The sequence below is a fragment of the Lycorma delicatula genome, chromosome 12 (assembly GCF_047948215.1).
Source record: "Lycorma delicatula isolate Av1 chromosome 12, ASM4794821v1, whole genome shotgun sequence".
In the NCBI taxonomy this organism is placed as follows: domain Eukaryota; kingdom Metazoa; phylum Arthropoda; class Insecta; order Hemiptera; family Fulgoridae; genus Lycorma; species Lycorma delicatula.
In genome coordinates this window covers 33,994,548-34,021,245 of record NC_134466.1, presented here as the reverse complement: position 1 = coordinate 34,021,245, position 26,698 = coordinate 33,994,548, and positions in this window count along the sequence as shown.

Sequence of the window (26,698 nt, the reverse complement as noted above, 5' to 3'; positions counted from 1 at the left end):
CGCCCTCATTATTTTGTAGTAAAAAACGCACTGATTTTCAAAATGCAGAGCACTAAATACGTTCGATAAACGAGTAGACTACAAACACAAGCATCAAGTTTAAACTCACTCGCCACTGTGACTCACTGCATAAGCGCGTATGAAAAATAATATATCAATTCAAATTCAACCTCAACGTAACCTCACTAACCTGAAACTGAGGTTACAGTTGCAAATTACGTTGCAGTTACGTTGCAGTTGTCAAATTAAACTGACCTTAAATAAAGAACGAATCAATCAATTGCCATAAGAGTTTTACACGCACAACTTTAGTTAAATTACTACAGTATATCTAAATTTCAATTGAATTTGTTTAGTAGTTTTGGTGATTTTTGACCTACAAAACCTTTTAAATGAATGTTATATTCGTAATCCTCATACCTCAAAACGGAGCGAAAAAATACCCCCCCCCCCACGTATCTCACAACGCCACCGAAAAAATACCTCAATTTATAGTTAAATTGATTGTTGTCGATCTTAAATTGAGAGTAACTCAGGATCGACTGAATTAAAATTCAACCAGTTTTTACATGAACAACCATATACAAATAAATAGATATGCTAATACAATATCTAGATTAGAATTAAATTTAAATATACGAGTATGTAAGGAAATTACAATTTAAGTGAATGTTATTTTCTTAATCCTCATACCTGAAAACATAAAAAAATTAGGAAGCTAAACTAGGCCTAATTAAATAGCATTCAACGAATTTTTGGTTATAAATATCATCTATATTAAAATGACCGGCCTAGTACTGTGCCAGTAAATGTTTACTGAATGCTAGTAGTTTTGTGTACCAACTTACGTTCCCGTAGTTCTACAAAGATTTTCTTTAAGCTTAAAAGTTTTGTAAAAAAGTAACACTATACGTATAAAAAGGTTAGTTAAAGTAAAAATGGATTAAGCTGGTGCAAGGATTACCCAGAAGTAATGTATTCTTTAGCCAACTACTGAAATCCCCATTAACGTCTATATAATTAATGTTGAACATACAACGTATTAATCAATACGTTAATATTATCAAACTAATTAAAATTTAAATAAAAAAAGCTATTTACTTAACTAGCTTCAAGAGAAATACGAATAATAAAATAAATATTTTTTTAAAAATTGAGACTTATTTCAATTAATTGATATTTATAAAATTGATTGATTTTAGTTAAACAAAAGATAAATAATAAAAATTACATAAAATGACCGCCAATAAAAACATTGCTCTTTAATATAAGATAATTAAAGAATGTGTGGCTAACAATTTTTGTATATAGTATTCATGTATAGTATAATTTTGTTTTCAAATATTTTAAATTTATTTTAACATATATATATATATATATATATATATAATTATATAGTGTATGACATTCTCTACGTAATCGTCACCAAAATCGATAACTAATAATTTATTTATTTCAATGATAAAGGAATTTTAAAAGTTCAGTATCATAGCTATTTGACACTTGTCTTCCCACTTAACATTTGCAGGATCTAGAAATGCACAAATTTTTTCTCAGGTTAAATCTTTTTCTAAAAATTCTTTTGACGAGTGACAATAAAAGGTCATCCCCGAAGTTATTTTATTTATTTATTTATTTTATTTACAATTTAAAACTTACATGGTCATCCGTCAGACCTAAGTCTGTCGACAGATATACTAAAGAGTATTATTACATTATTAAGTGGTTAATGTAATAACCAATTTTATGTAACAACTAAAGATATTATTAGTTTTATAATACTTATAATAGTAGTACAATTATAAAAATTAATTTTACAAAATTAGACTAAATATTTAAAAACTAATGAACAAATTATTTCTTTAATAATTGTAATGTATTAGATTTAGTAACTAAAATTATATTCAAGAAACAAAACTATACTTAATTACAACAACGAATTACACAATTAATATCTTGTTGCAACAATTACATAAAGAAAATAAATAACTAAGCTTTAACCATTCAACAATACATTATTTATTGATTTACAATAATTATCAACATTAAAATAATAACTATAATCATGTTATAATTGTCTGGACTGCCAGTATAAATCCAACATGAATCCTGTTAGTACCTATTACGTTATAATTAATGCCCACTCAATGAGAAGTTTTTTTAAATCATTTTTTTTTATTTTTACATTATTGAGGTGATTCGGTAAAGAATTAAGTAATGCAGGAACAACGTACTTCTTTAATCGTTTACCGTAAGTATTATTATATCTATCTGTGATAAAGCTCATTGCTCTCAAATTGTATCCACTTTCTATATTTACCCTGTATTCACTGTTGTAAAAGTTCTTAAAAATAATTAAGAATTTAAATAGACCTCTAACTGACAGAAACCTTGTAAGATTATTTAAATTAGTGTCATAATTGTTATCAGAATCATAAAGAGCAATATCTTTGAGGACCCTATTTTGTGTTAAATTTATTTTATTTATGAGATAGTCTGCGGCTGATCCCCATGTTGTCAAGCCGTATCGAATAACAGATTCAAACAAGGATGAATAGAGTAAGCGTTTACAGTGAATTGGTAATAGGGGTGAGATGTGGTGGAATTTCATAGCAACCACTCTTAAATTTTTACATATATGTTTTATATGGTGATCCCATCTAAAAAAAGAGTCAAAATGTACACCCAAATATTTGTATTTGTCAGCATTTTGGAGATGTTCACAATTACAATTTATGTGGTAATTTTTTATACAGTCACATGTATGACAAATAATTTTTATTGGTCTTTGGGATTGAAGATAAGGAGATCTTACATGTAAAACAGTAGTTTTTTTAGCGTTAATAATTAGGCCTTTGTCATGAAGCCACTTTAATAGATTATTAAAATCTTCTTGCATTAAAAACTCTGCTTCTTCCAATCGCTTATGTCCAAATGCTAAAACACTATCATCAGCGTATTGCAACAGACATGAATTAGAGATCGCGCTAGACATATCATTAACGTACAGATTAAAAAGTGTTGGGCCCAAGATAGACCCTTGAGGCACGCCACTATCCATTTCGTATCTATCACTATATTTATCTTTAATTTTAACAATAAGTTTTCTGTTACTTAAATAGTTTTGTAGCATATTATTAAAAGGGCCATTAAACCCTAGGTTATTTAGGGCATCTAAAAGTTTATGATGGTCTAACGTATCAAAAGCTTTACGAAAATCTAAAAAAAGTAAGATTACATGGTTACATTTATTTAAGTTAATATTGACAAAATCAGATAAATCATTTATAGCATCGTTAGTCCCAATCCCCTTTCTGAAACCATATTGAGTTTCACTGATTAATTTGTTATCATCAAGGTATTTAGTAATATGCATAGAGACATACCATAAGTTATATGGCATTAAATAATTCGAAAGGAGTTTCCTAAAACAGAATGATTTTATAATACTTGTTTACCAACTTTTATAATACTTGTTCGAATGCTAGTCCCAAATTGTAATAAAAATGTTCCAAAACTGTACTTTAGTAGTATTCTAGAAATCCGGGTAATAGACAAATGATTGAATTCAAGTACAAACTACTTTATTTTTATCGTAAAATCAACCTGTTAAATGGTTAAATTACAAATCAAAGTTTTAAACTTGTACAGAATTTTATTTTGAGTAAAATGGTATGAATTAAGTTTACAAAAGTTAAATTCAAACTTAAGTCTTTGGAAGTTTATTAAAAACAAAAGATATCAAAATTTGGCAAATTTTTACTATATATTAAACAAAAATATTTAAGTATTCTTCATTGAAACATTTATAAAACATTGTTAGATAGTTACATACACGATATTATACCCATGATGAAAGTAACGATTATACCATTCACTTATTTAAATGTTTATTACAGTTTTAATGCAATAGAAAAAAATTAATTGTTGCTATCAGCTATTAATATTGCCGATATGTGAAATAATATATTTCCAACAAATTCAACTGAAATTAATTTTTAATTAGCTTTAAAGATATAAGATAAATCTTTGTAGTAATAAGTTAATTTATCTGATTTTTAATTTTTTCTTTTTTAAATTTTGATTCCTATTTTTCTAAAATATTTAATGCTTTTGTTTTGTCAAATAAAGAATTATGTTTTGTTTGATACCCAGTTAAGATCTGCAACATTTTGATATATTTTGTTTTGAATATCCTTCCAAATTCTTACGTTTTTCTTATTTAGTTTTTGTGGACTTCATTAAAAGCATTTTATTAGAATAAAATTCTCTACAAGTTTATATGAAACGTTTATTCCTTTATTACCAATTTAACAAAGTTATTTTAAGGTAAAAATAAAATAATGTATCTTTCGACCACAATCTTTTTTTTTTAAATCAGATTTCTCGAAAACTACTAAAAATACAGTTCTGAGATCTATTATTTTTTTTTTTTAAATTTCAATCAGATTTCATATAAAACCATAAATTCACTACTGAATTTGGGTACAAAGAATTACAGTCTCGCATAATTTTACCGAACTCAGAAATCAGGACGAAATCTTTCACCAGCCGACACTCGCTACCGAAGCGTTTCCGAACATACGTTTATATCAACTTCGTTTTCACCAAAAAATATGGAATAGTACCAGTATCAGTGGAACGGTACTGGTATGAAAAGAAAAAAAATTTGGAAAGGAAATAAACAATATAAAGGAAACAGTTCTATATAAAAATTAGATTAAGAAAAAGAACATTAAAATAAAATTAATATTGATTAAGCTTTGTTAAGTGTTGTTTTGTTCTTCTGTAATGCATGAAAATTAAGGAAAATTAATAAAGAAGAAATGGAGAAGGAATTGAGAGAAATATTTGCGTGAAGGAAATAGAAAAAATTAAATAGTCCAAGAAAAAAAGTAGATAATGAAAAGATAGAAACTTAATCAAAACAATTTTGAATTGAAAATCCAACTGGTCTAGACATATTGATCCCAAACATTACCAATTGTGAGAGAAGAAGAGTTGATTAACACGCTAAAAGGATCAGTTAGAGAGTTAAAGAGGGAAACCGGAAAAGAGTGAAATTACAGACGATCTAAAAGGAATTAGAGCTGTAGCGACTTCAACCTTTCAATTAGCAATAGGAGGTAATGAAGATGGCAATTTGCAATGGACTTGCCTCAAGATATGCTTGTTATGTTTTATGTACGTGAACGAATGCGCACCCAGATATATAAATGAAAATAAATGTCATCACTCTGTCCGTAACAAGGTCTGGGTATACCGTATATACGTATGTACTACGCGCACCTCTATATAAGACTTGTACCCAGATTTGTAAAAATGAAAAAAAAAAAAAAATTCCTCTTACTTAATCATATAAATACCACAAAACGCTGAACTCATAAACGTATTTATTATTTGCGTAATATCAGTAAATCAATCTCTACTGTAAACATTTAATTAGACATGTAGAAATTATAGTAGGTATTTACTTTAATTATTGTATACAGTATTTAAATTTACGTCATCAACAGATTGGAATTATCTTCGAATTACTTAACCACAAATAATGGTCCTCCCTTCGATCGAAAGCGTTCGAAATACATTTCTTCAATGATATTTAATCAAATCATCCGGTATTTCTGACCAAGCCGCAATAATCATTTTTTTTTAATAAAAAAATGTCAAAGACGGTCTCTTAATTTAATGATTAGTCTCGTGTTGATCATCCGGTTTGTGTAATAAATGAAGTTTGGTTTTAAATCGTCGGTTTACACAGATATCTAGAGGCTATAAAAGAGATATCATTTCATCACAAATAATAAACTGAAGATACTTTCAGGCAAGTAGTTTTCGCTTTTTATCATCGGTAATATGATTTCTAAAACTGCCCAATAAAAGTATGGAAGGTTTTCCTAATAAAGCAACTGGTCGACCGCGCTCCCAGACGCATTTAATCCACTCCGGTAGTAATTCATTATTTACCCACCCCTTTTCTTGTGTATTTACGAACTACAATATCGGATGGGAATTTTTCACCTTTCAGAAAAGATGTTTTTTTTTTAAAATTACATGTGGGAGTAGTTTAGGTCAAGTCTGAAAGTATTGTCAACATCACTAAACAAGCTGATTTTCAAAACTAGTAGTTCGTTCGTATCTGAACACTCTTTGCGTCTAGACTTTCAATTGTTGATATCGATGGGAATTTCGTAAAGTCTAGTCCGCCTAGTTTGATCTAGGGAATAATTGTCCCTTATGACATATATATTTCAAACTTTGTATTTGTATAATTCTGGTAGCCACTATGCTATTGTTATCCTTCTACGAATAGAAAGAGTACGTCGGCAATGAAATCAGCGTATCCAGTTAAGGCTAGCATTAAATTCAACATCATCGTTTTTATAACGGTATATAGGTCATAGACCTGTTCCCGGCATACCAGCGCTTCTTTCGTCGTCCTCTCTCCTTCTTTCCAACGAAACGTAGTTATAAGACTGTTTGGGAACTGAAAGACTCATTAATAATTATTAAAATAATATTAAAGTCTCTTCTAATTTGCTCATTGATTGTTCTATCCCTTCTTGTTACACATTTAAGGCTCCAAAGAAATTTATTTCGGTGTCCTGCATACAACGTAATTTATTTTTCCTTAAAACTCGAGCCTCACAACCATATAAAAACGTATATACAGAGCTGGTTTTGTACAACTTATAGTTTCTTTCGTGGATTTAAATTTATCCCTAGCGATATTTAATTCAATTGCGATTTCCACGGCTTTCATCCGACACATTTCTGTAGAAATCGCATATCCAAACTGGTGTGCATTCCGTACATGCGCTGCAAGACTTCTTCTATTACTGAATATTTTGCATTTCTTCGCCGAAGTACATTCTTGCTCTTTTTTTTCGCCAATCACGAATATAGGATTCCGCTACATAAAATTTTCTTACTGTAGAACTATATCAAACTTCTTTTGCGTAATCGATAACACGTAACCTTTCTGCAGCAATGAATCAACACAGTGTTTTTTTTCACTCTTTTTGTACTTCTTTAGTAAATAAAACTTTTACGTATTGAACGAAAATTATCCTAATGTCAAATGATTATAAACCTACATGTAAAAAATGCAAAGGACTGCTTCCGATAAGTCTGTCGTCAATTTGTAAATAATAGTTTAATTTTTTAATACTAGTAATTAATAATGGCTAAGTTGTTTGTTTTATCTAGTTTATTTCACTGGATCTAAAAAAAGAGTTTTTTTTTACAATTGTGTGTAGGTTGATGAATAAATTTAAGTTTAACGATTATATCAAAATCCACGTACGAAGTGCAAGGTACTTTTGCAAATGTCATTCCGGACAAAATGGTACGCGTGGTACATGGGTGTACATAGTGCAGTGAATATAATTAAGATAAAAGAAAAAAAAGAGCTGAAATATTTTGACAGATAAATATACGATGAGAAAATGTAGGACTTAAAAATTCAATGACAATATTTTTCTTTGGTTTAAACTTTAATGATTCTCTGAATGGTATGCTTTCATTAAAAGAAGATAAATATAATTTGTAAATACAAAAGAAAAAACAAAGGTAGTAAAACAAAAACTAATCACATATTATAAAGAAATTATATATATATTATAAATAAATTGTCTATGTTGCTTAAGAATTCGAACAATTTTTTTGTTAGAGAATAGAAAAACGAGTAAGTTACGTAAAGAAGATATTAAAACCAGGTTAGTACCCTGAAAAAAATGAATGAAAACCTTTTAGCAGAAGTAATATTTCCAGGCATCAAACATGAAATTTGCAATGAAAAGAAATATTTATAAATTATTTACCGGGAATGTAGCACTTCACATAGACAAAATATAGATACTAAGAGATCCAGAAACGATAGCAAAACGAAAAAGCAAACAATGCATATTCTAAAATGTTTATTACTACAAAAAAAAATTATGAAATTAAGTCCCTTAAAAAAATTCAAAAATAAGTTTTAAGATGAAAAAACGTAACTGCAGTGTTATAAAACAGTATACTTTTATTAAATATCAGTATTTTTAACTGAGGAAGACATATTCTTAAAAAGACTTATGTTAGCTGTTAAAAAGATTTTACTACCTTTAGAGAAAAGCTTTACCACCGTTAAGAAGTAAATCTTTCTAAAAAATCCCTGATTTTGTAAAACATATACATCTTATTTATATATTTATTTTACAAAATAAATTAATATATATATATTACGTCATTCTGTCCTGGATAAGTATGCATATAATTTGCGTTAAATTAGTAAGTAATATACCTATCTAAATTCATATTAATAATGATGACAGATGAATTTTTAAAATTATTAAAATAAAAAAATATCTTTCGCTTAAGATGATTTTATACTTATTACGTATAACTCCAATTATTTTTTCTGGGCTAGGAGCAATCACGAGTTAATTACAGATGCGCATAGCGGATTTCATAAAAGTAAAATGATCCTAGATAACAATGGAGTTCAGGAGTCACAGATCACTTTTTAAAAATCTATTCTTTCCTTGAGAGATAATTGTTTTATAGCTAACCATGCCATGGTAAAGTAATTAGAATTTTAAAAATGACAAGGTAATATATTCTATCACAGATAGAAGATGAATTTGTTAGTATAATTTAGGTGTTCACTAATGTTAACAGTTTATGGAAAATAAAAAAAAATAAATCAAACATCCTCAAAACGGCTAGTTTTGATTAAAAGAAAATTGTAACTGTAATTTAGTGTTAACTAATTTTGTAATGTAATCAGGAAATCATTACAACTGTTTCGCCCACTATCCAGTAATTTGTATTATAAAATATCGATTTTTGAAAGTAATTATGCGTTATATATCTGATTTATAATTTGTTTGAAAAAATATTTGAAGGAATTAGATGAAAATCAAATATATTTTGCTTGTTTTCCTTTTATTGAAACTTCAAGGTTTTACAGCTTCATTAATATAATATTTTACAAAAAACACGCGCGCACGTGGGTGCGCGAGGACCGTTTCGAAAAATGTTGCCCTGACAAAAAACAGTTTTTTTCAGTCATTTTTTTTAACGTAGTAGTCACCATGAAATTCTATACATTTAGACAAACGACTTTCTAATTTATTAATAATTTATGTAAAACGAGATCTGTTCACTTCTGAAAAATAAGCGATTATTTCAGCTTTGACCTCATCATCTTAAATGAATTTTGTCCAATAACCCATTTCTTCAGGTTTAGAAAGAGGAAATAATCGTTGAGCGCCAAATACGGCGCATGTGAAATCACTTCGAAGCGTAGGTCATGGAGTTTCGGATCAATAACCCGAGACGTGTGCAGGCGCTTTATCTTCGTGAAAGATCACAGTATCTTTTTGATCAGATGTAAACATTTAATTTGAATTGTCACCCTTCAATCGGTCTAATAATGAAGGATAATACTCCCCCGGTGATTGTTCTGCCTTTTCTCCAAGTAGTTTACGTGCATCATACCATGAGAATTACTAGACAATTACATAGAAATTACATATAAAAAATTATAGCCGCAACTTTTTCTGCACACAGAACCAATTTTGTTTTCTTTGATGTACTTTCACGCGTTCCCACCCCACTGTTTGGTCTACGGCGTGTAATGATTAATCCATCTTTCATCAGAAATTATTTGTGTTCAATTCTATATATGATTAAGGTAAGATACAATGCGGCTACAGAGAACCGGTTTTATTCGGATATGTGTAATGTAACTAAAAGTATAAGATTGAAAGTAATATTTTTCAGGCAATCATGATTGATATTATTAGAGTAAATAACATCATATCAATTAAAAATTGATATTGAAAAAGGGGTGATAAATATATATTTCTATTAAAACCAATAAGAATTACGACTGTGTATCAGAAAAGAATTTAATTAATTTATTAAGAGAATATGCGTATTAAGTTTAGCAGAATTCTCCAGGAACACCCTGTATACACACACGCACGCATACACGCACAAACACACACACACACACATATATATATATATATATATATAATGATATCACATATATCTCATACATATAAATATTTCAATATTTATTAAAATAATAAATAAAATTAAAAGTCATAATCTACAAAATGATCATCACTATTTTAATACAATTTTTAAGTAATTAAACGAATTTCTGAATAACAACAATAATAAAATATAATATTGTTAGAAATACGGAAGAGAGCATCAGAGAGTTTGTTTGGGGAGACAATTTAAAGCGCATCCGTCAGGTGAGCGGTAAATTACTAACAAGATTAAATTTAGTTCACCGAGCTTAATTGCGTCATATTCAAAATTAAGATCCATCTAAAATCATAGCAATTATTTGTACCCAAAACAAATTTTACACTAAACGAAAACAGAAAGTGTTTTTTTTTTTTTAAACAATAAAAGATAATAAGTCAACGTCACCGAACATGAATTAAGATCTACTTAACTGAAAAAAAGTTGTCGCAGTAAGTGCGCCAGAATGGGGTTTTCCAGTTTTAGTTAAGAAAGAAAGGATGTTGCACTGCTGCAATGATTTTTGAAAATAATATTGCTTTCGGTTTTTTTGTATTTCATGTTATGTTAGTATCATGTGTTCTTTTATAATACTGCGAGGTATTAAATTGCTTCATTAAGTACATTATACTTGTATATTTTTGTTTTTTCTTCCTCCTTTTCCCGTAGTTGTTGAGATGTAACTGCTTTTATTGCTTAACACTGCTATTTGCAAACTACACACTTTGATACTGTTACCTATAACTTGCGTGGTTTTGAAGCTGTGCTCACAAAAAATAAAAGGTTCAAATTAACCCTAAACAGATCCAAAACGATTAAAACTTCAAAACCTTTTTTTTCATCTACCCCCATCTTTCATACAAATGACATTTTGGATTATAGATTGATTATAAATATGATGTTTTGGGATCATTGGAAAACCAGCCCGCAATTGGTTGTGCTGCAAAATTTTAATTTTGGTTTTCTAACATGTTAATCTTGAAGTTTCAACATGAATACTTAAAACCATACCGAAAAACATAGTTTTACACCTCTTATTCCGGTTCTTAAAAAACCGATTCGCTTGAAAATCAATAAGATTATATTCCCAACAGGTTTATGTCACCACACCAAGATTTATAAAAATTAGTTCAGATTTGCGTCCGGTATAGAGAAAAAAATATATCTTGTACGTACATACATATTGATATAAAAATTGAAAAATCGTGCTCAGGAGACCCTTAACATAAAGAAAAATTGTTCTCTCTGCTCCCCGATATCCCTTAAAAAATTTAACTGGGCGCAGTAGCAATTTTACAAATTCTTTGGAAGTTCACTGAAAAATAAAGTTGCGTTAAAGAATTTTGATGAGTAAATTTCGTTAAAGCCAGGTTTTTTTCTTTTATAGAACGTTATGTAAACGGCGACTACAAGTACTACTATAGGAGAAATAAATACTTTTTAATACGTTATGATCTGAAACGCGCGACAGAGTTGGAGTATGAATCGCCCGACAGAATCAGAGTATGAATCGTGGGATCGATTCATCATCTACGTGATATCTTATAAATATAAATTTATGCGCAATATATTTATCAAATTTCACTACCCGATCAGGGCTTGCTTCGCATGCCCTTTTCGTCTAGCCAGAGGGCTACGCTCCCTGGACCTTCACTGGGTTCATTAGATTCATGCTTATGAGAATAATACTGATAAATACAATTGATGCCTTTTCAACTTATAAACATTGTCAGTGTATTGCAATTTCTTCAGACTAAGAGTTTAGTCAGCACAGAACTTGTTACTTTTAACAAGTTACCGACCGGATTGGTCTAATCGTAAACTCGTCACCGCAAATCGACAGATTTCGAAATCAAGAGTTCTAATGTTGAAAATCCTAGAAAAGGTAGTTACTTTTTTACGGATTTTAATACTAGATCGTGTATACCGGTGTACTTTGGTCGTTGGATTCAATTAACTACACGTCTCTTGGTGAATGGTTAACCAGAGACTGTACATGAATACACTTCATTTACATTCATGCACATCATTCTCCGAAGTAATACCTAACGGTGGTTCCGGGGGCTAAACAGAAAAAGAAAAGGACTTGGTACTTCGAGTTATCTAAAGTGTGCGGGTTTCAGAATAATCACTCCTCATCATAAAAATAACAGTTGTAGCTGGTTACCGGTCCTTCGAACGGGTTAAAAAGTTATTTTGAACGGTTTTAGCGTTAACTGACAACACGGCGAGGAGATGACCGTACACATTTTCTGTTTTGTTTTGTTTTTTTATTTTTATTTTTTTAGAAGTAACCAGAGTCAAGTGCAGCCAATCGCATTGCAAACACAGTTACAGTGGCAGATGCTATGTTAATTGATTGAGCTGCTGCGCGATACACCGTCGCATCTTTAAAACTACTTTTATCGATAACCGGAAAAAAAGAGAGACCTCTTTGATAGAAAATTTAATTTCAAATGCTAGTAGTGGTGTTTGAATTCGATTTGACCAACGTTTTTATCTCCGGCCTGCGGAGGAGGCATAACAGCCATGCCATGGAAGCATGACAGCAAAAATGGCACGCCAAGACTAGGGGTAGGTCAGTGTAAAGATTTATACAAGAAATGGTGGATGGTACGCTTCTAGTTCGTTATTAAGGGAAACGGGAGCCCAAGTGCTCTCCAAACACGCGAATTTGAACCAATATTTGTTTAGGTTCCACCTGGCCGTTGATAACCTGCGGGTCTGAGGGGAGGTCCAGTCGAACGAACACATCATGTTCCACTACCCAGCTCTTGAGGGGGGCAGAACTCAGGTCACCCAGGAACTTAGAGATCAAGGGGAAACTTGGCAACTCATAAGCGGCGAGTCAATGTGGATCGTGTGGAAGTTCCTTAATGCCGTTGCTTTGTTCAACCGGCATCAGTAGTTGAAGGGATATAAGACTCCTACCGCTTGCTGTAGGAAGCTACCCTCCAGAAATGGCTGGCCAACGGAGAAATAATATAGCTCCAAGCGCTATAATATGGTGGACAGGTACTTGCTGGCATTCAGCGATCTAGGCGTGGCAGCAAATTGATGTCCTTGACAGAATAAATTTTAATTATTTTACAAGTCATATATTTTAGTATGTAGACGGGGTGCGTCTACCCATTTAGTAATAGATGTCAAGTGAGCGGTGGGACACGCAAGCGAGTGGTGTAGGGCAGCACGCTTATCTCGCTCACGCTGTTAGATAAGCTCTAAGAGCTAATTAGAATACTGGTCGCTAAACCGTTTTGAGGCATAGTATCCGTTAGTGGCACGGACATTCGGTCTTATGCTTTAGGGCGACCGAATAGAGTGGTGGTGGGAAAAATGCCAGACAAACCAATTGATCAACGTTTGACCATAAAAAAGTTTAAAATCAGCAAGGAACATAATCCGATTGTTATCGCAAGCCATTAAATCGGCCATCATCTTGAAACGTTGAAATATTACGTAATGGCAATATTTATACGTTTTTTCTTAGTTCAAAAATTAATATCATGCAAAGAAAAATTCTACTCAAGCGGTTGAGTAGTTTATGTGTAAAAGAGTAAACAGATTCAGACATCACTAGATTATATGTATAGGTGCAACAGATTAAATAAAATAGTAAAACAATAACTAATATCGGTTGAGTGATTTTTGAGTATTAATTGAAGATCGTTACATGCATCTAAAGAAACACATATATGTTCTAAATTTTTATTAATAAAGATAATAATGGGTAATTAAATACTATGAGTTATTACAAAAAATTTGAATATATAAATATTCAGAGAGATTACAAATGAAATATACAATTTCGATAGCTTATGAAAATTAAACTGATGTATGTAAATACAGTAAATTATATAGTTTTACAGGGAATTTTTTTAGATTTATGTTGGGATATCTGCTCTGCTGTTAATGTCACTGATTTATGTATCATGTGACGTATAGTTTGGCATGATGGCCGCTACTGAGGTAGAGAAAGCTTTTCTTATGCTCAAATTAGCCAAAACAAACTCAGTTACTATCCAGCAGTGACATTTCAGAATATGGTAAATCACCACCAACAGTAAAATAAATGTGTAACTGCAATAAACATTTTCAAAACACTGTGGAAAAATAAAAGTGCTGGAAGAACTTGTTCTTCTGAAACAGGAGGTTTCAGAAGAACAACTCGATCGTTTTCGTGATGTGTATCAACGTAGTACAGGCAAATTGACTAGTTCAGCGAATTTAGAATTGCAAATTCCTCAACCGACTATGTGGAAAATTCTGCGAAAACGATTGCTTCATACATTACAGTTAGTACAAAGTTTAAGAGTCGATAAAGTCTTACGTAAATATTTTTGTGTGAAGTTGCAGGAATGTGTTGAAAATGACAATGGATTTTATTCATCGCCTATTTCCTGGTGATGAATGTACGTTTCACATTTGCGGAAAAGTTAATAGACATAATGTAAGAATATGGGGTACAGAAAACCCAAGAGAGAGGTTACAACATGTACGCGATTCCCCTAAATTGAACGTGTTTTGCGCTGTATCTCGTGAAAGGGTGTAAGGGCCGTTCATTTTTCACAAAGTGACAGTAAACGGAATAATTTATCTGGACATGTTAAGTAAATGACTAACGCCACAACTCGAAGAAGATTGTGACAACATCGTTTTTGTCACAATCGTTTTTGCAAGATGGACCTCCGTCTCACTGGTAATTATACGTCACATATTATCTCGATGAACGCCTTCCCAGGCAATGGATTGGACGTGGAATTGAGGATAACATTGTGTTTAGGCGTTGGCCACCACGTAGTCCAGACTTATCACCTTTGCGACTACTTTTTATGCGGTTATGTAAAAGACAAAATTTTTGTGCCGTCCCTTCCTATTGATATCGACGACTTAAAACAACCATCACAAATACTGTTGCTACCGTTTGCCGGCATACGCTTGCACCTGTTTGGGACGAATTTGACTACCGTTTGATATCTGTCGTGTTACAAACGGTGCACCCATTGAAGATTTATAAATAAAACCTTAAAGAATTCTTCTATATTATCATCTCAACTCTTAAAAAATAAATTCTTAATAATCTATCGAAAGTATATATTTCATTTGTAATCACTCTGTATTAATAATATCTTAATAAAACTCAATGTAATGTGTAGTTTTATACATAACATATGTTGGTACTAAACTGACAGTAGATCATAAGATAAAGAAATAGCTTGAGAAGGCTAAATGGGATGAATAAGTGTGTGAGAAAGAGGAGATGAGTGGATTGAAGGAATAAGATTGGTGGGACAGAGAAGTCAGATACTAACACCGTTTATATTTAGAAATACCTAATTTCTAGGGCATTTCAAAAAAGTAGTAAGAATTGGCAAATAGTTAGATTGTTTGAAGCCAAAATTTAACTCCCTACCATTTCATTTCGTTTCATTTCAATCTACACGTCTACGCAGAAATATAGCAAGCGACCTACCGTTCACTCAGTTACTCACTCACAACTAAACTATTCCTTTTCGATTTTTGGAGGTATGCCAAATTTTACGATGACATGTTACACGAGTTATCGTGCTTTGCAGCATTTGTTATTTGATCTTTTATAAGGAATAAGCAGATATTTTTATTAAGTTAAAAACCATGAAAAGGTTTTTAACTTTTGTTTTTAGTTATAATAATTTTAATTAAAATTTCTCTTAATTTTTTTAAATTTAAAAGAGAATCCGGTTAAAATTTCGTTAATTTTAAAATTAAATGTTAAATAATATTACAACAATTAACATGAAAATTTATTAATTACTACGTGGCTTCGTCCACGCTGTATGCATATAGTACTTTAAAATCTGAAAAGAATTTTTAAGTAATTTTGTTGTCCTCAGCTTTCGCTATTCATAACTTACCGGATAGAATAGATAAATTTGGATGAATAAAATTCTTTAGTTGTTATATATGTAAAATGGTCGTCATTCTGTTTAATTTTACTATCAAACTAATTTGTTCTTAAGTATATTTCGACAATAATACAAATCGTTCTTTTATAGACTACATTAAATTTAGTAAATTAAATAATAACTTTCTAAAGTAGTCGATGCTGCCACAGACAATGATTGATATTGATATCTATCGACAAAGATAACGATATTAAATTCTCTAAAAGAAGTTCTAGGTTTTTCTCTCTCTTTCGTCTAAAATTCATATTGGTTTGCAGTGAGCTTCCAAAATCTTCTGTCCTGTGCCTTCCTCTTGAGTTGTTGTTAGCTTTGGCAGTTCATGTAATTCATGATCTGCCTGATATATTCCAGCCTTCATCTTCTTCTATGGTTCCTAACCTTAATCGCCCGGATTGCAGCTCTAGTAATAAAAAGAAGCCGTACTGTAATTTTTGGGACTCAAATTAATGAGTAAAGTTGGTGGTTTCTTTTGTAATTTGAGCTGAGAAATAGGATGAAACAAATCCGACAACTTTAACTCCTGTAGTTTTTAAGATATACGATGTAAAACACAAAATTTGGCGTCGAAAAAATAAGTTTTTTTTAGGTTTGATACGGTTCTGGGACGTTTTTGTCTTATTTCCCAGCTAAAATTACATAAGAAACCACCAACTTAATTTGAGTCCCAAAAATTTCAGTAGGGCTTCATTTTATTATAAAAGCTGAAATCCGGGCGAAATCTTTCGCTAGCCACAGCTCAAAAAAAGTGTTTCCAGACCTACGTTTATATAATTTTTTTTTTCATTATTTTTACGAGCAGAACATGTCCTTAAGGTTTCTCAGTTTCTTTGTGACACACCTACGTGTGTATGAAATGACGTTATATGTCGGACTCTTTCTTTTATCGACAGTAGATAAATTTGCAATTATTCTTTGTATTTTAAATACGTTATATTCACAATAATAATGAAAAATTTTAATTTAAATATATATTTGCTTATTAAAAAGAACGTCGCAGTACGTTTAAAATTCCTAATTAAAAAATAAATATTACTTGAAAAAGGTCGTATTTTTATTTTTTTTTTAAAGTTTTAGATCAAAAGAAATGAAATTGCTCACTACGATTGGAAATACATTGATGAGTATGTTTTATGCTTCAAACTCTGTGTCAAATACATACTGCGATTAGAGATATATTTTTCACCTCTTTGGAAGGTTTATTCGAAATAAATTTTTATAATAAATATACAATCATCTTTCAAAAATAACATATTTGACGTAAACATAAATGAATGTTTATTGAAATGTCAGTGAATGACAAAGTTACAACTGATACGTATAGATTGCAGTATTGCCACCCTATGAATAAAATAACAAAACATTTACTCATGTTATGATTCTCTCCCGCCCTAAAGGTTGCGTTTTTTTGTTACAATCTTGAAAAATTTTATTAAAATAAATATTATAAATAAATGTAAGTAATAAATCTGCAGATGGATAATTTTACAATTCTTTTTTCTTAGTACTCTTAATTTACGGTTATTATTAAATTTAATAAGTACTACAAACGGAGTCATGAGTCAGAAGTCGTTCCCAAAAATTAAATATTCATCTTTAAGAATAGCAATTATACCATGTCAAGCTTACTAAAAACAGTGAGGAATGAAGTGAGATCCCGTTGCTTTCTTACTAAACCTGTATAATAAGATTATATATTAGGATGCTAACCCCACCAAAATGGAGATGATATTCAGTCACAAAGGTAGTAAGTAGTAATGTAGTAGAAATTGCATTTCGATAATTTTAATAATAATTTCATAAAATTTAAACATGAGAAATTTTTAATTGAAAAAAATATTCATAAAAAATAAGTGAATTTACCATTATTAATTCAATATAACAGCATACGCAGATAAGATAATTTAAACATAATTGGTAAGATTTCAAGCCCATGTTTTTTGTAATTATGATCCCACCAGAAATCATACGCACCAATTATAATGTAGTTCATTCACGTGCAGGTAATAAATATATTTTTTTATGTGTTCTTTATGGACTTGGTGGAATCACACTTTTCATCACTAACTGATGCCAAGCATTTTCTTTAAGTTAAAATTGAATTTTTTTTTTAATTTGGAAGAAATTAATTATAATTAATTATGAACAGTATATCAGTAAATAATTTTTAATCATACTGGCAACAAAAAACAGACGTTTGATTATTGTCACCTAATTTTTTTAAATTGTCGGCCTCCGTGGCCCGAGTGGTAGCGTCCTGGCCTTTCATCCGGAGATCCCGGGTTCGAATTCCGGTCAGGCATGGCATTTTCACACACGCTACAAATCATTCATTCATCCTCTGAAGCAATACCTAACGGTGGTTTTAAAAAGTTTTAACTTAATTAATATTTTTAAATGAATTTGTTACGTATGAAAAGTGCAAATAAGCTTTCATACTACGCTAAGCTGCGATGAATAGCACGTTATATAATATATATCATATTAGTATATGAAAATTTGTTTACACATTTCTCAAATTATGAATTATTTAATAATCTTTTGCTGCTTTATACCAAACTGAAACAATTATTGAATTATCTAATTTTGTTTTGTCAGTTTTATGAAACGCTATTAACATTTTAGCTATGTGTTAAATTTTAATTATTGAACGACAACTATTAATTCACCAATGTAACAATTAAATTACAAAAAATTTGTTAAATTGTTATTGTTATTATTATTATACTTAAATGTGTAATGAAATCTCACTCTCTCAAGCTACGGAATAAAAAAAACATTTTTCCGATTAATAATGTATAGAGATAACGTTCTATATCTATATAAAAAAAATAATAATTATAAATAACTAACACTGAAAATTTAAAATTTAAAGGAACTACTTAAAAACAGCATTATAAATGAAAAAAATCTTTACGCTCGTTTAATTTTTAATTTTTAGATGTCAACGCAAAAATTTACAATATAAAATAATATATAAATAAAAATCCTACACAATTTTCTAATTCTTAATGGATTATTTAAATTAAGAATTAACCAATTTTTAAACTTGAAATTTAAAAAAAAGTTAAACAGTAAAATAAATTATCTCTAGTCGATTGAAAAAAAATTTAACAAACTTTCAGGATGGATATATTCTAGACTACCAGGCTGGTCTAGTGGTTAACTCGTCTTTGCACATCAGCTGATTTCGAAGACAAGAGTTCTAAGGTTCAAATCTAAGGCAGTTACTTTTATAGAGATTTGAATACTAAATTGTGGAGGATATATTCTACTGTTGAAAATAAAAAAAAAGAGAATTTATATAAACATAGGTTCGGAAATGCTTCGTTTAATAAATCAACTTGCAAGATTTCTTCGTAATTTTTGAGCCGTTGGTAAAATTAAGTCAAACTGTAATTCATGACATCCAAATTGCGGGATAAATTTGGACGTTTTACATGAAACCTGACCTGAAAGATTAAAAACAAAAAAATACAGGTTCACAATTATACTTTTAGTAGTTGTTTTTTTTTTTTTTTTTAGGAATCTGCGATAAAATACCAAAGATTGTTGGAGTTGAAAAACACATAAATTAATATTTGGCGTAAAATATCTTTGTTAAATAAGTAGTAAAAGTTTAAACGGATCTTGTAAATAATTTGGTTATGAGAAAAATGCTATGAATAAAGTTTACAGAAACTAACTAAATACAAACGTACGTAAATTTCCAAACTTATTAAAATCAAAATATGGCGATTTTAACGAGGTATTAAACTTAACAAAATCTTCAATATAGCTAAACAAAAGGATTAAATATTTAAGAAAAATAAAAAAAATTAAAAATAAAATAAAACAATTTATTAGACATCTTTAATGTTAATTAAATTTTCAATATTCAATAATAATTTTCAATATAAATAATATGAATAATTTTCAATATTGCTAAACAAAAGGATTAAATATTTAAGAAAAATAAAAAAAAAATAAAAATAAAATAAAACAATTTATTAGACATCTTTAATGTTAATTAAATTTAATTTTATTAAATTTGTTTGAAATAATTGATTACATAAGTTTGCAATACTAACAAGTGATTCCAACAATTAAGATTGTTCGTATTTGAACAGCAATAAACATTAAATTAAGTGAATGGAATAATGCGTGTATGTAATATTATCTAGCTGAAATTTCTAGCTGTATTTAAAAAAATAAAATAATGATTGTCAGATGAATTACAATAAAAAACCATTTTTCCAAATGTTGTACAGGATTTTTATTTTTTACAAAGCGGTATGTGGAAATATTAAAAATCTCGCATCTCGGCTTATGCAAACCAAAAGAAGGGAGTATGCAAACATGTAAGATATGAGAGATTTTCCATGTTTACATATTATGCCTTAGGAAAAAAGTTCCTTCTCTTTTGAAAATCGTCCTCAATAACTTACCATAATACATAAAAATATATATATATATATGTTTTATTTTAGTACTTTCTTTTATTTTTATAATAGATAAATTTAACATATAAAATACCTTTTAAAAATATGGCTAAATTATTATAAGAAATAATTAAAATTATTTAAAATTTATTCTTCTTCATAATTTTATCAAAAAAGTGTGATCAGTACAATCATAAGAATTTTAATCTTAATCAAAAATAATTCTAAAACTATTTTTCTGTACTAATATTTTTTCCTTCAAAGTAATCTCCCAGTGATGCAATACGTTTATGACAACGTTTCTTTCAATCCTCAAAACATTTGTAGAAAGCCTTTTCTTGGTATAACATTATGTTTAGTTAGGAATTTTTTCTTTATTTCATCTACCATCGCAAATCGTTGTACTTTTAATTTTCTCTTAATCAGTGAAAACAAGAAAAACTCACAGAATGTTTGTCTGGAGTGTACACAGGCTACGACATGAATATGGTGTTAGTTTGGTTAAATATAACGAATTAATAGTGAAGTAAAGCTGGAGTGTTATCGTGGTACAAGATCTATTATTTGCCCACATTTATGGTGGTTTTCTTTGGATTACGTCAAAAAAAAAAAAATCTATTATATAACTTTTTATTGATCGTACAACTTTGTAATAAAAATACTCCACTCCAATCGAAAATACTAGTACGGAGAACCTAAATATTTAATTGAATCTGATGTGCTTTTTTTAAACTTGGTTTTTTATGAAGCTTCCGTGACAGGATTTTCGTTTCAATGTTATATCCGTATACCCCAATTTTCCTCACCTATTATAACACCTTTGAGTAATTATAGGGTATCTGCGATATCAGGTAACAATTTTTCTGCAATGTTGCTTTTGTTAAAAATTCTACAATTTTAGACAAACATCTCTGCTACTCAAAATTAATACCAAAAATTCTTTCACACGAGCCCTGGGAGGATTTTACTTCTCTAATAGTGATTCAACGATTATTAATCATAATATTGATATTTTTCATCGGTTTAAAGGGTTCATCCAACCCTTTAATCGTCACGGCCTTCTTGAAACCGTTTACCAGTCATAAGCTCTTGTTCTTGATATAGGATCCTTTCACTGCAATTTATTCCATTCATAATTCAAAATTAAATTGAAATCATTATTTCAGTCATTTTCAAATATACACCACTAATAGTAATAAAATATGTTCGAATTACTCGGCTGTTAAATTTGAACTACGCATCTAATTAAATATGACTAAAAATATTAATACGTATTAATAAAAATGCTGCCATCGGATGGGGAAAAAGATGAATCAATCGAAAAAAAGAAAGTGCGCGCAGAATTAAAAAATACATGCTTTGATTACATCTCATATATTATAACAAATATTTTCAAACAATTGTATACTAAATTTTCAAACAGTTATATACTAAATAAACTTATATTATATATATAATATTATAATATTATTATATATAATATTATTATTATATAATAACTTATATAATAAATAAAATTTAGTCAAATGTCGTAAATAAGCCACTGATTTATAAAACGACCCTGTGTCACCGGTTCCTTCTCTAAATCAGAATTAATTTTTTCAAATTTAAAATTATTTTATTTCTAAGCATTTTCTATTTTGTAATAAAATTTACTTTTGTGTACAGTTATAAAAAAAAAAAAACACAATTTCAAAAGATAAACACTGGATAACTATTTCATGAATTTTTTTTTAAGTACGCGAAAAATTTCTTGCAAAGAGCGTGTTCTACCAATAATCATTTCAAAAGTAAATTGAAGCCAGTGCTACGGATTTTAGTAGACTAATTATCGATCACGGTACCGTTAATGTTAGTATAATAATCAAGTACAAACCTTATCATTTCTTAATTTTTATAAAATTACTTCATAACAATTGAGTGTTCAAAAACTTTTAAAAAAAATTACGACTCTTAATCATCAGCATAATTTAGCAATATTTTTTGTTATGAAAGAGGAGACATCAACAGATATAGTCATTAACTCGTTGGAAATTGGTAGCGTATGAAAAAATACCACGCCTGACTGGGATTCGAACCCGAAACCTCCGCAGAAAATGCCGAGATGTGACGGAGATCGGCTCAGCCTCAGATATTTTATTTAAAAATTTATTTGTACATCTTAAAGTTACATTTTAATTTCTTCAACAGTTAGAAGATATGTTTATCATTACTTCTATTTCTAAAATCAAACAAAATCGAAAAACATTTGAACTTTTTATATATGTCTGTTAAAAATATTTAATTTTTTATATGTAATATATTTACAAAATAAATAAATAATCTAATCAAATTTTTAAATACATTTGTTCTACTTAAACTGATTTATTAGTTTATAAACATATAATTTATTTATGCAGTATCACCTTCTTACTATTGGGTTAAGTTCGTACGAGTAAAGATATCGATTTTATGTATGCATTGGACCGTGAAAATGTTTTTAAGAGACAGAATTTTCACCCACCGTTAAAGTATTAAAGCTGGGTCGGTAGCTAGCGTTAGCAATAACAAACGTAAGTAATCTCCAGACCGACTGGTTTTTTAACAAACAAACTTGTTTGTGTACGAAATGTTATATTGGAGAACAATATTTTCATAGAATCAGATTGGTTTTAATGGGATGTAATAAGAATGAAGTAACTGAATTTTTAGGAAAGTAAGTAAATGTCATACATAATTATAAAAATGGTGATTAATTTTTTAAATAAAAATTTTTAATTTCAAAAATAAAAAAAAATAATTTCAATTACTTATAAGAATTTAATATGACACGTACGAGTAATCAAGCTTATTGATTTACGATACATATATCGTAAATCAATAAGCTTGATTTTAAAAAATTACAATTTAATAAATTGCTAAGTTTGACAGAAATACAAATAGAAATGATTCTTTCCTTTAAATATCCTTTTTTTTATCCCAATTTTAATTGAAATTATGAATGTAATAATATACACCAAAGTGTAATGCAGAATAAAATTCCCTGAATTTACTGAGAGCCAAAATAACAATTCTATAATAAAAATATTTTTTTTTTATTTAAAAAATAAAAACACAGTTGTAGGACTTTTCCGTCACGCGGCTTTTTGTTGATGCGCGGTTTACACACGCATACAAACACAACTTTATCTAAAATATTTATCACTTTATTTAAACATAATTTTTTTGTTTATTTAATTCAGTAATTCTAACTAAAGCGCGCGCGCATGACGTATTTCATTCGCGCGGTGTGGCGGTATTAGCGGCCATTTTAAATAGTATTGTACACTTATGTGTTATTCATTTATTTAATTATACCGCTCACCTGTGACGTCCACAACATAGCAGACTATTACAACAGCTGAATGACAATGCTACACCAGTGCTCCTGGTGGTGACAAGGGGTACTAATGACGCAGTATATCCACTTAACCAATAGTTTATTTAGAATATTTTTTGAGGTGGGGGGCGATTTTCCAAAAAACTTATTTTTATTATTTTAATTATTTGCTAACAAATGTGCCTAAAAAAAATTCAGACCTTATTTAGGCGAAATCTCGAGATACTGATCTTTCTCTACAGACTCACCCCCTTGACCTTTTAATTTAAAAATTTAATGGCATCAATGCCCCATATATACAAGTAATCTGAACAAATTTGGTCAAAATCAATCCAATAGTTCTGGAGATAAAAGTTAAACGAAAATACAATAAGTAGAATTTTTTTTTTTTAATATTTATTATTATTTAAAAACTAATTAGTAGAGTAATATTAATTATATGAAAGATTTACTTTTATTGTTATTTAAATAATTCAATGGAAAAATGTTTTAAATGCGTCGATAATTTATTAAAAATTTATTACTGAAACATTTATTAAAGCACTTTTAAGTAATATCATACTATGTTAAATTATTTACTAAATACCGGGATAAATAATTCATATTTATGGTGGTCAAATATTTACTTCCTTGTACAAAGTAAATGAAGTATCGTGATCCCGAAAAATTTCCGTTTTCAGGTTTCAACTGAAATAACCTTTTTGATCATCCTTGAACCCATTTTGACTAGTTTCGGCGACGTAGACGTAGACTAGTTTCGGCGACGTAGTTTCGGCGAAGAGTACGTACGTACTCTTATATCTCACATAACTCAAAAACGATTAGCCGTAGGATGTTGAAATTATGGAATTAGGACTGATGTAAAATCTAGTTGTCCACCTCCCCTTTTGATTGCAATCGACTGAACCAAACATGTTCAAAAAGTCCAAAATCCAAAAAATGTTTGATCTGGGACTTTTATTAACTGTAATAATAAGCTCTCATTGAAAGCTTTTGAACGATATATCATAAGTGGTACTTATTTTCAATGGTTTCACAGTTAGAGCCAAATAAATTTTAATTAATGAAATATTTGGATCCTAGGGGATGGCACATCGGTTCGAATCAGACTTCATTTCCTTTTTTTTAACTTTTATTTTTTAAATTTAAATATATTGAGTTATTATTAATTATTAACCTCTCATTGTAAAAAAATATACGATGAATAATAAATCAATAACAAAAAAGAAAAAAATATGAAAAGATTTTAATGATGTAAAATTTTATGTACTTTACGTTTTAAAAAAAATGTGTAAATGAACTGAAATAGGCGTACAAGGAAGTCACGTGTTGTCCACATCAAATTTTTTGTAATATGAAAGATTCATTTTGAAATTTTGAAGTATCCTAAAGAGATAATATTTCAAATAGAATTATACATAAATTTAATAATGATGATGAGAAACTTAGCCTTTTATTAACACTAAAGAGAAAAAAATAAACGATTTAATTTTTTTTTATACAATACCGATTTAAAATTTATAAAATTAATAAATGAAGACTAAAACGAAAAGGCTTGGGTAAGATTAGACCATGAATATAGAATAACCCTAATTATCTGAATGTCCAGTTTAGACGCTTATTATTTGCACTACTCTTTGAGAGTTTTAAATTCTTTGGTTCATTTTATTAAAAAATATATAATTTTCTTTTACATTAAAGAGCGGGCAAGAAAAGCTACTGTCATCAGCCCGGTGGAAATTTGTAGCCTATGAAATGAGGCCATTCTGGCCGGGATTCGGACCCGGGACCTCCGCACAAAATACCGAGATACTACCTAAACAGCCACGGAAGTAGGCCAAAATATATTTTTGTTTTAACCCATAAGCGTTTTTTTATTATGTCTTTATTTTTATTATTACAACACAAGTAACTCTACCGATTATGTTTAACAGTAGAACTAGATTTCATGTTTTTTTTTTCTTATGTAAACGTTTCTTGAACGTTCTTTGTGTTTTCATTTTGTAATAACTGTTTACCATAACTCGTTATACGTATTACAGCTAGAAGATTGGAATATAACAAACAACCTTCTCACTATTCACAGTCCTACTCTATGAAACTACGTATTATTTTTAAAAATATAAGAAGAGTTTATACATTATTTACAAGAAATATTAAATTTTAAAAATAAATGAATAATAAATATTTTATTAAGATCAAAAATAATTGCTATTTTGTTGTTATATATTCACTTTTTGTAAGAATACGTTGGTTTCTCAGTTTTCTTGCGATAAAAAGAGTAATTAATTATTTTTAATATTAAAAACTGCAACACCGTTCGGTATTCGAACCACAACCTTTAGTATGAATCATAAGATCACTCCATAATCACAAGGAGATTATTAAAATGATGATATCTGTGATGTTAATCTACACAGATGGCTGATGTACAGGTATATATTTACAAAGTGACAATGTAATCCGATTATAACCGAATATATACGTAATACGACGATGATAAAACATGATTTTTGACTTCAACCTATTGATTTACCTCAATGAAAATGGAAGTGACATCACCTGGTAAATTTATCGATAACCTTTGTTATAATTTTTTACTTAATTTATATGCACATCACCCTAAATAAAAGCAAATTTTAATTTTTAATAATATATAACTTATTATTTTGGTAAAAAATAATATAAAATAAAAAATCGCTGCTGTTTACTATGCTGCGCAACGGTGGAAGAACTTCTGAAGTTTTTCATCAATTTGTCAGACTAGCCGTTTAGTATGAAAGGATATAAATATTCAAATCATAAAATCATTGTGAATTATAGAAATCGATTTTGTTTTTCTTATAAAATATTCATATTATAATTAAAATCTTAACGGAATCTGCACGTATACTACCAAACATGACATAACAAATTTGTAAGCGATTATTACTTAAGGTTATTTCACTGCC